Source organism: Crocodylus porosus, unplaced genomic scaffold, assembly GCF_001723895.1.
Source record: "Crocodylus porosus isolate Cpor-Errol unplaced genomic scaffold, CroPor_comp1, whole genome shotgun sequence".
Lineage (NCBI taxonomy): Eukaryota > Metazoa > Chordata > Crocodylia > Crocodylidae > Crocodylus > Crocodylus porosus.
In genome coordinates this window covers 94415277-94429581 of record NW_017728931.1, presented here as the reverse complement: position 1 = coordinate 94429581, position 14305 = coordinate 94415277, and the positions used below count along the sequence as shown (strand labels likewise).

The window sequence follows — 14305 nt, the reverse complement described above, 5'->3', positions numbered from 1 at the left end:
TTTTTCCAGCTATTAAAAACATAGATACAGTAAATAGACTATTTTGTCTTTGATACTTTTTCTTCAGGAAGAATTTTAATGTGGTTTTGTGTCTTTGGGCAATATGCTTATGACAGAACTGATCATGTAGTTTTAGGAATAGGTTAGACAAGGACCAGAACGCTATGATTTGGATAGAGATGACCCTGCTTCAAACAGGAGGTCAGACCAGAAGACCTCTGGAGGTCCCTTCCACTCCTACCCTTTTATGACTCTATGATTAAAGTAGATAACATACAAAATGTTATATAAATAACATTTTAATAAAAATAATGATGTATTACCCAAATACAGTTTCTTACTCCATATGTTCCAAGACAAGCCTCTGGCTTAGACTGATGTTATGCTTGAGAATAATGAGCAGTAATTTAAGGACAAGAATTTTAGGAATGTTGTAATCATCCAAACCCAGGAAATTCAAAGTTAAGCATATACGTAAAAGAAACCAAGTGTGTTAAATTATGGAAATGCATATTTGAGGCATGCAAACGCTCGTAATTCTTGCTTGCAGTAATGCCATGCAATAACCGTGTATTTGTGATTAAGGTATTGAAAATGTAGTACCAGAGTGGATTAAACCAGTTTTTAAAATGCATTTTTTTCATATTTTTTCTCCTCGTGATGTTACCATGTGTCAGAGTCAAGATTCTTAGTGATCCTGCCAGGATGGGTGGTGGTGCTGGGGTGGGGTGTTGAATCAGTGGAATCTACTTTATTTAAGTGTCCTTGTGCTTCTGGCTCACTGTCTCTAATAACATTTATTCACTGAGTATCAATCTTGAGAGCCATTCACACAACGCCTAAACTGGTGTGTCGTGGAAGCGACATGTTGGGGCAATTCTCTGTGTAAACTCACTGATGCACTATAGCCAATAGTATGTTGCATACAAAAAGAACATGGAGTTACTGGTTGTTATCTATGATGTCACAACACCTCTACTGCTCGGGTGTGTGTATATAATAATTAGATACAAACTGTTTTCTTCAAATATAACCTGTGCACAAGATTTCAATAAAATTTAACTATGAAAAGTTCAACCAGCTGTTTTATTCCACTAACATCAAGGGGTCCACATTTTAATTAAAGCAATAAAGAAATTGAAAAGTCCTTTTTATGACTACATAGAAAGTGTATTCTTTTTCTGAAAGAATAGGTTTAGAGAAAAAAAATCTATTTTTTTTATATATAACAAAGTGACTTGGAGAAAAGCAACTATGAGCTCATCCAGATGAGTGCATATGTGCACTTTGTGGCACCTCGAAGACCACAAAACAAATGCGAGATGCTACATATTTGTAGCGAGGAGTTAAAATTAGATACCAGGAACTCCCAGTATCTAAAAAAAACAGAGCTGAGCATGTGGCTGCAGCATACACCACCTGAAACTGGAGCCTGGCTGGCCAGAGCCTTGTTTTGGCTGCTCACCAGGCTCCGCATGCCTGGATTGCCACTGCTGCAGCCCCAGGAGGCCCCCAAGACCCCAGGTAAGGCTTCCAGGACCAGCCCAGCTTCTGCTATCCCACCTGGGCAATCTGCTGCACACTAGAGTGCATATGCAGGGGAGTGGCCAGGGACAAGTAGCACCGGCACAAATATGTACCACTGCTATTTGTCCCCAGGGAAATGCACATTCCCACTCATGTGGAAGTGCCCTATAGGACCAGATCCACAAAACTTTTTGGGCACACAACTCCTATTAACTATAGTACTGGAGCTTCCAAAATAAGAGTGCTAGGGTTAGCACTCTTGATATGATATTATTTGGTTTTGAAAATGTGTCTCCCTTTGTGTGCACACAACCCTTGGGGTGACATTTTCCAAGCACTAATGCCTGGGCATATCTACATGAGATGCTACAGTGGGGAGCTATGGTGATGTAGGTCATCATTACAGTGACCTAGCATCAGTGGTCATGAACCATGATGCTGCTGCTAGTGCACAGTTGCGATGAGCTACTGAGCAGCAGCTCATTGCTACTGTGCAGTAAGGTCAGAAATGAGCCGTGTGGCACCAGGACTGTACAGTACCAGCAATTACTGCGGTAACAACTGCGCAGTTGGGCACACATGTAGATGCACCCCCAGTATATGTGTAAAGGTGCAGAGGGGTTTCCTCAGAGCTTGCAAGCTCAGTTAGGGTGTTTGCACTCTTGGCACAATGATCTGCAGCAGGCTGTGCATGCAGAATGCATGTGCATGATTGGACAGTTGGAACTCCAGGGTGGGAAACCTGGGAAGGAACAGGGGAGACTAGCTGGGGAGAGGGGAGCTGAAGCTGTACAGAGCAGGGCTGCTTCTGCGGGGACTGCTACCAGGACAATTGCATCTCGAGGACAACTGGCAGAAGAATTGTGACTGGGTGAGCTGCTACTGAGGGCCGAGGAGCCATCAGCTAACAAGTACTCAGGATTGCCTAGTATACTTTACTGAAGGAGCAGGGGTTGTGCAAACGGGTCCCCATCCCCACTCTTAAGATCCCCAGGTGCAGGGAGTCACTGGGAGGGAATCAGGGACAGGGGTTGATAAAGGAGGTTCTCTGGGAGAGTTAGAGAAAGCGGCAGGGAATTGGGGCTGTGGGGGAGCTTCAACAGAGCTCAGTAAAGTGCAGCCGATAAGGGGTGCTCCAGGTGCCAAACACAGGGGAGCTGCCTTGGGAAATGTCTGGGGAATGGTGTGATTGATTGCCAGGCTTTTCCTGGATTGCTGCTCAAAGGGCGACATTGTTGCCAGACCCTGGCTTCTGGCTAGCACCCTGAGGCAAAGTGGGGCAGGGGAGGGAGGACTGCTTCTGTGGAGTGGATGCATCTGTTGATGATACTAAGAGTTTCAATTTCCCTCTTCCTGCTTCTTCAAACTGTCTGCAGTGAACTGAAAGACAAACAAGGCATCAGGGAGCTAATAACCAGGGTTCCAGGTTTTCTGTTTCCCATGGAAAAATGGAGTAAAATGCAGATTTCCCCCTGTACCAGAGTAAAATGTGGTTTTCTCATTTTAGCAGAGAAACACATGGATTTTGCAGTTTTGCAATGAGCTCTCTGCAGGCTGAGAGAGTTGCAGCAGGCTGAGAGAGTTGCAACCTGCAAGGGGCTGGGGGGGGGGAGGCGGTCAGGCAGGGTGTGGCATATGCATCTATATGCACGTGATCCCAAGCAGCCTGGACAGCAGCTCCTGCAGGTAAGTGCGGAGGGGACTGAGGCCCTAATAGGGAGGGAGGAAAGGAGTTGGGTAGGACTGGGGCTCCTGCCCAAATGGGTGGTGTATGGGGTTTGGGGCCTAGGGCCAGAATGTGTGGCCACAGGCCCCCAGTGGGGAGCAGAATTGGGCTGCAGGAATTTTGCTGGGAGTGGGGCCAGCCTCCCCAGAGTTGTGAGCACTCCCAGGGGCAGGGTGCAGCACATGCCCCCCCAGATCTGTGTGCAGAGCAGGCGCAGGTGCATGCTGCCTGCTGTAGGCCTAGGCTCCGTGCTCTGCTGCCCCAGGGCCTCTGCAGCCCAGCAGGTTTGACCCAGCACTGCAGGGAATAGGGGGGCTGTACAAGAAAGCTGCTTAATGCTGCTTAACACTGCACTGGTGATACTTCCTCTGTGTACATGGAGTAGCAGTGTGGGGTTGTGCCCCTTACTGTAGCCCCATGCTTGCAAGAGATGCATCGCCAGGGCAGCACAGAGCTTGCAGCAGTAATGAAATCCCTCCCTACATAGCTCCACTGTTCCCTGCAGCACTGGGTCACACTCTTTGGGCGGCGGTGGTCCCAGGGGAGAGCAGTAGGCCAGGTGCCCAACCCTGCAGCATGCACCCACCTCCACTGCCACCCTGTGCACACTGGGGAGCACAGATCCCCCCTGCCCCCTGGGAGTGTGCACAGTGGCAGTGAGCCAGCCCACCTACACCCAAGCACACAGCAGGCAGGCAGTGGGGAGGATCTGGGCTCTGCTCTACTGTAGCAGCCTCTGCCTTCTGTCAGGGGCAGGGGACTGTGAACCCAAGTCCCTGGCCCCATAGCCCTGTCAGCTGGGGGCCCCTCTGGCAGTGCTGAGGAGGCAGGGGGCTGTGGGTCACCGGTAGGGCTGTGGAGGCTGTGTGTGGTGGGGTGAGGGGCATGAGTGGGGCTGGGGAGCAGTGGGAGGGGGGGAATAAGGAGCACCTGCAAGGCTGTGTGGGCTGTGGAGGGGGGCTTTAATTTTAATAATGGATTTGGGGATTTTTTATCAGAGAATTTGCCATTTTTTAATCTGAGAATTTGTGATTTTTTTATCAAGGAAATTAAGGATCCCTGCTGATAACACAAAGTTTATTAGCCCATCAAGAAAACAAAAGCCTCTCATATTAGTTCAATCTCTTCTTAAACAGCTTTTTCTAAGGAAAGAACTGAGGGACATTACCAGCTGACCTGCTGATTAGCTCCAAAAAGCCCTAAGTGGACACTGTTGTCTGCCTTTGTCCCATTGAAATTGGAGACACACACACAGACACCTCTCAGCATTAGGTAGCATGGGGGGTGACCATGACCAGATGCTAGGTAGGGTCTGTGCTATGGGAAAAGAGAGGAAGGGATGGAGTGGGGGATCCCTGCTTGAGCAGTGAGTGTTGAGGCACAGGGAAGCCAGGGAGATGCTGCTGTGCCTGTGGTCCCCCACCCTCCTTCTCAGCCAGCTGGAGCAGTGATAGTGCTTCAGCGAGGGTAGGAGGGATGGGGCTGGCCCTGCTCTCTGGAGCAGACAGACCAGTCCAGTCTAGACCAGGGCTGAAGTGCATGATGGGATCCTGGGGGACTCTGATTTAACTTAAACCAGGAAGAGGTCTGGGACAGAACTTGCATAAACCAGTTTGACCCAAAGCAGTTATGTGTGATACTACATTCAACATGGTTTATCTTATGTGCATTGAACGTATGTTCTGTTACAGGTTTAAACCAGTTTCTGATCACTTAAACTCATTTATGTGTAACATCTGTCCCTAGCCATGGTGTAACTGGCAATGTACAGTAAATGGCAATTCTTAGGAACTTATCAGCTTAATGTACAGAAGTTAGTGGCTGGAAAGAGCGAGTGTGGCTGTTCCATTTGCATAAAGGCCAGACACAGTCCTATACGTAGTAATTTTGAGTAACAACTTACTATTTAAGTTATCTTAGTAGAAAAGTAGGATAAGTTGTGTACTTGTGGAATTAGGTGCTAACCAGTAGAGCTGTGCGAAATGTCGCCAAGCGTTTCGTTTCAAAACAGCAAAATTGAAATGAAACAAAAAGCTTCAAAACAGCTTTGAAATGAAATGAAGGCACTCGAAACTTTTAGAAAGTTTTAAAACATTTCAAGTTTCAAAGCAGCCCAGTGGCAGGAGGTGGGGGAGAACCAGAGCTGCACTTTGAGCAGCTTTGCCAGCCCAGGGAACTCAGTCCAGTGGTGGGAGGTGAAGCGTGTGGAGCTGAGCCTGGTGGCAAGAGGTGGGAGAGAGCCACTGGCCAGGGATGTGCTCCAAGTAGTGGTGGTGCTCAGAGGACAGCCCAGTGGCGGGAAGCGGAGGAGAGCCAGGGCTGTGCTCTGTCTCCAGCCACCAGGCTGAGCTTCATGGGGCGGGATGAGCTGGTCGGAGTGTAGCCCGGTGGCAGGAGTGGGGAGAGCCAGGGCCATGCTCTGAGAGGCTCCACCAGCCCCACAGACCTCAACCTGCCCTCCCAGCACTGCCAGACTCCTCTGGGGGGGGGTGCCCCCAGATCTGCATTTGGGATGACAGGAGGCAGGAGGTTGCTGTCTGGGGCCAGCAGCAGCAGCAGTCTTCCCAGTGCTAGGCATGGGCTGCCTCCTGTCATTCAGTGTGTAGATCCAGGCCCCTGCACCCCCAAGAGGAGTCTGGCACAACCCCACAGCCCTCCCAGGGGTGCAACCCCTGGATCTGTGCGCTGGATGACAGGGGGTTACCTTAGTTTAAAGAATCACTGTAAAATGGTACTTCATAATAAACAAATGCAAGTCTGCTCTTTTGTATGGATGAAGCAGCATTCATATACAGAACAATTTTATTTAAATTATACATAAACTGCCCTCTTTGAGACATAAAGAAAAGAAAAATCACCATGCACTGTCATTTTCATAGGACCTATATTCCTGTTACTTAGCTTACATATCTATCTGTTAAAGAAACAGAACCCCTGACATTTGTTTGCTGATAAGACTGGAGCAACAAGGGGAAAAACTTGGACTCATAATAGAGAACAACCTGTCAGAATGTTTATGTCGCATTAAGATCTACTTTTTATATAAGATTATTTCTTTGAATTAAAATTTTCCTGCTTCTGACATTTCACAATCATATGCCTGTGTTGTTCATTACCTATTTGACCTTTTTTTTTGTTCTATGACCATTCCTAGGCTTGATGGAATGACATGAAATGCAGGGCCAGATCATTCTTCTTCAACAGCACACAGCAGCTCCAAACCTGCCACAAATAGCCGGTTACACTGAGTTACTGGCTGCTTTTATAATTGCTTTGTTGTGTTCAACTTGTGCATAATAGTGAGCATGTACTAATGAATATGATCTCTAATGTAAAATATGAATTACATGTGCAACCCAGGCTGTGGAATGTAGCTATAGGGCCTGATCTGCAAGTCTTGTTCTGATAGCACATGATCCAATCCAAAGTAATCTTTCTTCATAATGGCTTTTGGATTAGGCACATGAGCAATACTGATTTCTGTGAGTTGTTTCTTTCAGAGCTGATAAAGATTGCTGTTAAAGATTGCTGATAAAGCTTGATAAAGATTAGTGGTGTGAACAAGCATTGTAGTATGAGGTACATTATTTTCTAAAATTACTCTTAGGAAATAGTGTTGAAGTAATGTTATTGTAAAGGTCAAGGAAATATGCAGGAAACCATAATTTTTGTGGCTGATAATCCTTTATAGGATCAACTACATGGTTGCGATAGACATAGGAAAGTTTTTGGTTAGCCCAGGACTCTTCCTCAGCAGAGTTAAGTAGCAGATGGAACAAAAGCTTGTGTAAATTCCATATGTAAATAAAAACAGGCTATAAGAGAAATTATCAGGTAGCCTCCAGGCAGGAGAGATTCGTTAAAGATCTGATAAAGGAAAAACAAGGTTTTTTAGGAGAGTTGTTATCACCTGTGAAGTGCAGAAATGTGGAAGTATCATATTATTAATGGACCATGAAGTTATAGTCTGTGCTAAGTCCCTGATACTTAGGGCATTTTTAAACCTCCTTCGGGAGGTACAGGCGGTCTCTTTAACTAGTGAGCCATGCTAATTAAAAGTACCTGAATGTCACATGTATCAGCATCTCCCACACTGAACAATGGCAATGGGGTGCTTTGAACTAAAGGTCATTGAACGACCTTTAGTTAATTTTTTGGCAGGGGACATGTGGAGACATTGATACGCATGACACCAAAGGCTGCTAGCGTGCATTTATTTCCATGCTCCAGCAGACTCTATTAAATAATCAAGTCCGCTCTGCCATGTTGGATTTCCAGTATATTGGAGCAGGCTGGCACTTTGCCAGCCCATGTTCATCTTGGCATCAGTGATGACTCCAAGATCCTTTTCTGCCTCTACACTGATGAGAAGGGAGTTTCCCAGCCTGTAGGTATGGTGCTGGTTCTTCCTTCTCAGGTGCGTCACCTTGCGCTTGTCAGTGTTGAAACCCATCCTGTTCTCATCCGCCCACCCCTGTAACCTGTCTAGTCTCTTTGCAGCCTATTCCTCCCTTCTAGTGTGCCCACTTCCCCCCACATCTTAGTGTTGTCTGCGAATTTGAACAAGGTGCTTTTTACCCCCTTGTCCAAGTCTCTGATGAAGATGTTGAACAGTGCAGGCGCAAGGACTGAGCCCTGGGGGACCCCACTGCCCACATCCCTCCAGGTCAAATAAGACCTGTCTACCACCACTATCTGGGTGTGGACCTCCAGCCAGTTAGTGACCCATTTGACTATGTAGATGTTGATGCCACAGTCCCCTAGTTTTTTAATGAGAATGGGGTGAGAGACAGTGTTGAAGGCCTTCCTGAAGTCCAGAAAGACTACGTCCACTGCTACCTCTGTGTCTGTGGACTTTGTGACCTGGTCATAGAAGGCCACCAGGTTGGTCTGAAAGGACCTGCCTCTAATGTACTGGGCTGGTTTCCCCTAAGCATAATCTCCTCTGCTGGCCCCTCATGGGCGTGCACTATATTTCTCTTAAGAAGCTTCCCCAGGATTGAGGTAATATTAACTGGGTGCCACAGTTTCCTGGGTCCTCCTTCCTCCCTTTTTTGAAAATGGGAACCACATTGGTCCTTTTCCAGTCCCCTGGCACCATACCAGAGCACCACAAGTGCTCATAAAGCCATGCCAGGTGTCCAGCAATGTCCTCTGCTAATTCCCTCAGCACTCTGGGGTGGAGATCATCAGGACCAACTGATTTAAATACTTCCAGTCCCTCCAGAAGTTCCCTGACTAGATCCTCACTGACCCTAGGTCTGGGTGTGCCTCCTCTGGGGCCTATGGAGGTCCTGGTGGCGGGGGTGATGCAGTTCCTGCTCAGGAAAATAGAGGCAAAGAAATTGTTAAATAGGTTAGCTTTGTCATCTAGTGTGATGACCAGATTTCCTAGTGTGTGTTGCAGAGGCCCCACATTACCCAGTACCTCCTTTTTACCCCGTGTGTATTTAAAAAATGGACTTCTTGTTGTTCTTGATCCAGGTTGCTAGTCCCAGTTCCATCTCTGCCTTGGCCTTCTTGACTGCCCCCCTGCAGCCCCAAGCAACCACGGTATAGTCCTCCCTGGTGATGGCCCCACCCTTCCGTTGGGTATATGCCTCCCTTTTAGCAAGGAGACATTCCCGGATGCTCTTAGTGAGCCATGGGGGCTTTTGTGCCCTCTTGCCCCCTTTGATCCGCATTGGGATTACCTCACTTTGGGCTTGGAGGATCATCTCCTTAAGGAAGAACCACTCTTCTTGGACCCCTAATTCCTCTCCCCTCCAGGACTTCAGTGCCTCCCCGACTATTCTCCTTACCTCATTGAAGTCCGCCCTCCTGAAGTCCAGGGCTGCTGCCTTGCTGCAGGCCTTTGCTACCTTGTACTGGATGGTGAATTCCAGCAGGCAATGATCGCTGTCACCCAGGTGGTCATGCACCCACAGCCCCTCACCAGGTCATTGCCCGTGGCCAGGACCAGGTCCAACAAGGTGTTTCCCTTGGTGGGGCTGCGCACCTCCTGGGTTAGATGGACGTCCTGTATCTCTGCTAGGAACTTACGTGAGCCATCAGACTTGGCTGACTGCTCATCCCAGCAGATGTCTGGAAGGTTCAGGTCACCCATGATGACTATGTCCTTTGACCTAACTACCTCCGTGAGCTGACTTAAGAACTCCCGGTCCAGCTCTTCCCCTTGGTTGAGTGGTCTGTAGTAGACCCCCACCATTAAGTCCCTTTCCCCTCAACTTCCTTGTATTCTAACCCAGAATGCTTCAGTGTGCCCCTTCTCTGACCCAGTGCTACTTGTTGAGGATGTGTATTCCTCCTTAATGTAGAGTGCCACACCTCCACCTTTCCTCCCTGTCCTATCCCTCCTGTACAGCCTATAGCCCTTGATATTCACCACCCAGTTGTGTTTTGGGTCCCACCATGTTTCTGTGAGCCCCACTATGTCTGGGTTGGTGTCAGCCAGCAGGAGGGTAAGTTCCTCCTGCTTGTTCCCCATACTATGAGCATTTGTGTAGAGGCACTTGAGACCTCCTGAAGATGTGTGCACTGGCACCCTACTGTCAGTACTGCCCTGGCCCCTGTTGCCTACCTGGGTATTTGTACTGCTCGTTGCTGGTCTAGGCTGGGCTGTTCTTGTGGGTGATGCTTGGATTAGTGGTCCAAGGCTTCCTTCACCTTCATCTTCCCCTTCCCCTGATAAGCCTAGTTTAAAGCCCGCCGGAGGGGATCTGCCAACCTAGAAGAAAACATACACTTATCTTTGGGGGAAAGGTGAAGCCCATTCCACCCAAGCATGTCTCTCATTCTGATGTGCAGGTTGTTGTCTAGGAAGCCTGTAGGGAAAGGAAATATCTATCAAATTCATCCTCCACCTCCCTGCTTCTCCACAGCCTGCTAACCTCCTCCTGAAGCTCCCTCACCTGCACCTTGAGAGCCCTAAGATGGGCACCTGCAAGACACCTGTGGGGGCCCCCAATCCCTGCCCACCCTGGCCCTGCTGGGCATTCCCCACAGGCTGGGGGACAGCCCCCCCATGGGCTCTGTCTGGGTGGAGGCCTCAGATAAGCCCCGCGTAGGCGGCGCCCCCCTGGTGGGCAGAAGTCCTAGCAGCACTCTGCCTTGACACCATTGTATGAGTTGCTGTCTGTTTATATTTTAGTGTGGTGCCTTTGCTCTGCCCTTGCAGGAGTCTCCCTCCTGGCCTTTCCTGCCCACCCATCGGCATGAACGCCAGCGCAAATGCCGGTGTGCTCTTACAGAGCATGCCTGTTTGCATGCTCTGTTCGTGCAGCGTGGCTCAGGAGCGCAGCTCCCTACCGGCTCAACTAAAAGGGATCCTGGAGGGTTTCCCCTCTGGATCCAGCTCAGCTGTGCCGGCTCCCTCTGCCCCATTTACCTTTGGGGGATCAGCTGTTGCTGCCCCTTCTGCTGCTGTGTCCACCTCCACCTCAGGTCAGGTAAGAGGGATACTTATCTTACCCTGTTTTGGTAAGATCAGCTTAAAGTGAGGGTACCCTTGAAGTGGTATAGATTTGAATTAGAGACCTTTGTGCCATGCAATTTCCTTGCTGCAAAAGGAATCAGAGATGCATAAGCTTTTGTGAATCTGACCTCATTTAATCAGATACCGTGAAAGGGCATGCCCTGCGTAGTCTATCAAAAGTAGATCATGATTTGAATAAAAAGGACAGGGAAGGAGGGAGGGAGGGACAGTGCTAGGAGTGGCAAATCAGTTATAAATCCATAGGGAGGGAGATACCACAAAAACTAATCCAGGTAACAGGATAAGAATCCAGTCACTGTTTAGACCATACTTAACACAATCTTACATGTAGAAATCACCTCATCTGTTCAGCACAGCAGCACTATAAGCAGGTGATGGCATATACGATGTTGGAGGTGCAGGTAACTGAGCCTTGTGTGTTATAATCCATGTTATTTGGTCCAGTCATGATGTGGTCTGTATTGATAAAGGGGACAGCTGGCATCTGAGTTTATTGCAAGGCATGGTGCCTCAATGAGAGTAGTGTTTAGGTAGCTTGTTACTTGAGAGATGCTGTTTGAGGTTGGGGAGCTGTCTGTAAGCCAGGACAAGTTTATACCTTATGGCTACTTTGAGACAATTATCTTTTTCCAGGAAGGCTCAGAGGTTATTAATGATGTGTGCAAGGTGTCAAGCTGAGGATGTAAGTCACAACCAGGGGGCTTGTGTTGTCCTTGTCTTAGGGTTAGTATTGAAGCAGACTGAAGCAAGGTCTGAGTCAGGCTTTGTTGATCTGAGTGGCTACAGTTTGGTGATTATATTGTAATTGTAGCTTGCTCTAGATCTTTGAAATATGCATCCTGTGGGTCAGTGGGATCAGAGCAGATATAATGTAGAAGTTGGATGTAGATGATGGATCTAGTGGTATGCTTAGGATGAAAGCTGGTGGTATGAATGTATTTGTGGCAGTGTGTGGGTTTAGTATACAATGCAGTGCTGATGTAGCCACTGCTAGCCTTCACTGTGGTGTTTAAGGGATGAATTTGCTTGGTAGAGTCTTCCAGTTTGCAGTCATATTCCAGACTGAGACTGGGATGCATTTCTGATCACCTATGTCCAATAAAAGCCAATGCAAGTTAGAAACATTTTTAGGCTGCCCTAACAATGCAAAGGAAAGACACATTCCAAATGCAGGATTAAGATCAAAGCTGTGCAAATTGAAGCTCTAATCCATTTTTGCTCATGATTCTTTGTGAGTTTGGCTCCGCTACAGCCCAATAAATATTTGTTGGGAAGCCCAATGAATTTTCTCCTGTGTTTCTTTCTGTTCAAACAGTTGAAGATCTTGTGCTGCTCTTACTACAATGGAATGTGAATAAGAAACACCTTCTTGGTCTCTCTTAGCTTACTGTAATAATGTCACCTTTTTCTGTGAAACATGGATCTAAACTTAGGATTTGGATGCAAAGCTTTCAATTCACCTGTAATGAGCAAGGAGTAGAATGTATTATCTGTGGAACTGATTCTATACCCAATGAAAACACAGAGGCGATTTTCTCCTTTGATAAGAAGCAGTTGAAGCAGGGTCTGACCCTGACTTACCACTTGAATATGTACCTGTAGCGTAATGGAAGGCTTAGTCTGTATGCTTCTATTTACAATCTACCCTTGAATTAATGGGATGCCAAATTATCTGGATGAATTTTATAGCTGAATTTTGTTATTGGTGGTGTTGTTGAACAGCGTGTAGTCAGTATACTCATTCTGCCATTTCAAGGGTCACAAATAATTTAAAAATAAGAAGTGTTTATGACTAGGGAGGATCCTTGAGGTATTTCTCTAGTCAGTAACTGTACAGTTCAATAATATTGCTTCATTCTTATTTTTCACTAATTTATCATTTCTTTCTTAACCTGCTATCTTTCACAAAAGTTTCTATTTCCATATAGTCATGTCTCAGAGAGAAACTTTTAAAATCTGTTTGTAAACAACAAATGTTAGAGCGTTTAAATGATTTCAGTCTCATTAGATAACTGAAGAAACTTAAAAGAAGTTAATTTGTCCTTATGCCAGTCAGGATATAATAGATTTGTCTTGTTTTGGGGCTTTTTTTTCCATAAGGTGAAATATTTTTTAATGTTTGACCATGGCTATTTCTCTATTATAGGTCATATCATTATTTATTATGACATACTGTTATTTTAAGAGGCTATAAGACTGAGCTGTCTGCCAGATGTTCATGTAAAGATGCAGTGGGATCTGATGCATGATCTACAACATTGCACCTCCTGCTGTGCCACATGTGCATAGCAAGGAAGCATGACTCTGGGATTCAGCATCAAATCCGATCATGCCTTATTGCTGGTGCAGGGGGTGCCTGGGAACGTGACCCCAGTCTCTCCTTGTAACAGCAAGTAGTAAGCTCCCAACCACGGGGTCTCACAATGAGCTCCTGTGGCTAGGGGCACTCTCAGCTGATCCATGCTCCCAACCACGGGAGTGCATGGTGCAACCCCATGACTGGGAGCCTGGATCAGGGCACGTACCTGGCCTCACATTCAGTTAATGATGTAATAGGAACCGGCTGCATAGTTATTACACATTTTTTGTGAAATAACTTTGTGGCTTATTTCTTGTTTTATGGCACCATTAATTAATATAACGTGGCCAGGTTACAACTTAATACATGATTAACTGGTTAATCACATCTTAAGTGTAATGTGTGGCAAGGGCCTGACTCTCAGTTGATATAAATGACTATGGCTCAAAGAAGATAATGCCAATTTAAAGCAGCTGGTCATATGGGTGTTTAGTTCAGTCCATGGAATCCTTAGAAGTTTGTTCCTTGGCTTCAACAAATAGTTAATCTTTTCTTATTTGAAAATGCTTATATATTTAATTCCCTGCACCTTGCTTTCACTGCAGACATTTTGTGTGTGGAGTCCATGTTCAATTTAGATGTAGGAGAAACTGTATTCGGTTCTAGCCTTGATTATATTTAAAAACTTCCATTTGACAATTGTCCTCTAGATTTCATACACCATACACCTTTTCAGTTCACTTGCTGTGCATTCTTAAAAATCAGCACAATCTAACTTTTATTCCATCTTACCTATATTTGAAATTCCTGACAATATGTCTTTTGACTTTTGCTTAATCTCATTGATTTCTATAGTCCTTTCTGGCACTTAGATTTTATGAGTGTTAATACAGATTTTACTCTTTTTCTCTTCCTGAAATGCCTTCTGATTTTTTCATTATACATGTTCAGTAAAATAGTTGACTGAAATAATCTTTTTTTGAACTCATTATATATGCTCTGAAAATGTGCCATTAAATTTTAATATCTTTAGCTTCTGTCTTTCAAAGATAAAATCTGATGATGAACTCTGTAACTATATGAATTCTACATTAAGTCATTCAAGTACATTTTGAAGACAGTTCCCTAGAAGTGGTTTATGCAGCATGCTAGTTTCATTAAGACATAATGTGTTTGTCCATCTGCAGTGAATGTTATTGCTGCATGTCAATACGTGGGGGCAAACGCCAAATTCAGCAAAATGATCACCCACACAAAA

General features: G+C 46.1%; 1 long non-coding RNA gene across 1 annotated transcript in view; it reads left to right on the top strand.

Annotated features, from left to right (window-relative positions):
* The first annotated feature begins 2407 nt into the window (after positions 1-2407).
* The window catches only part of LOC109316109, a 34640-nt gene continuing 22742 nt past the window's right edge, over positions 2408-14305 (top strand). Inside the window, exon 1 of the long non-coding RNA XR_002102697.1 lies at positions 2408-2455. This is a non-coding gene — a long non-coding RNA (uncharacterized LOC109316109). The remainder of the gene's footprint in view (positions 2456-14305) is intronic.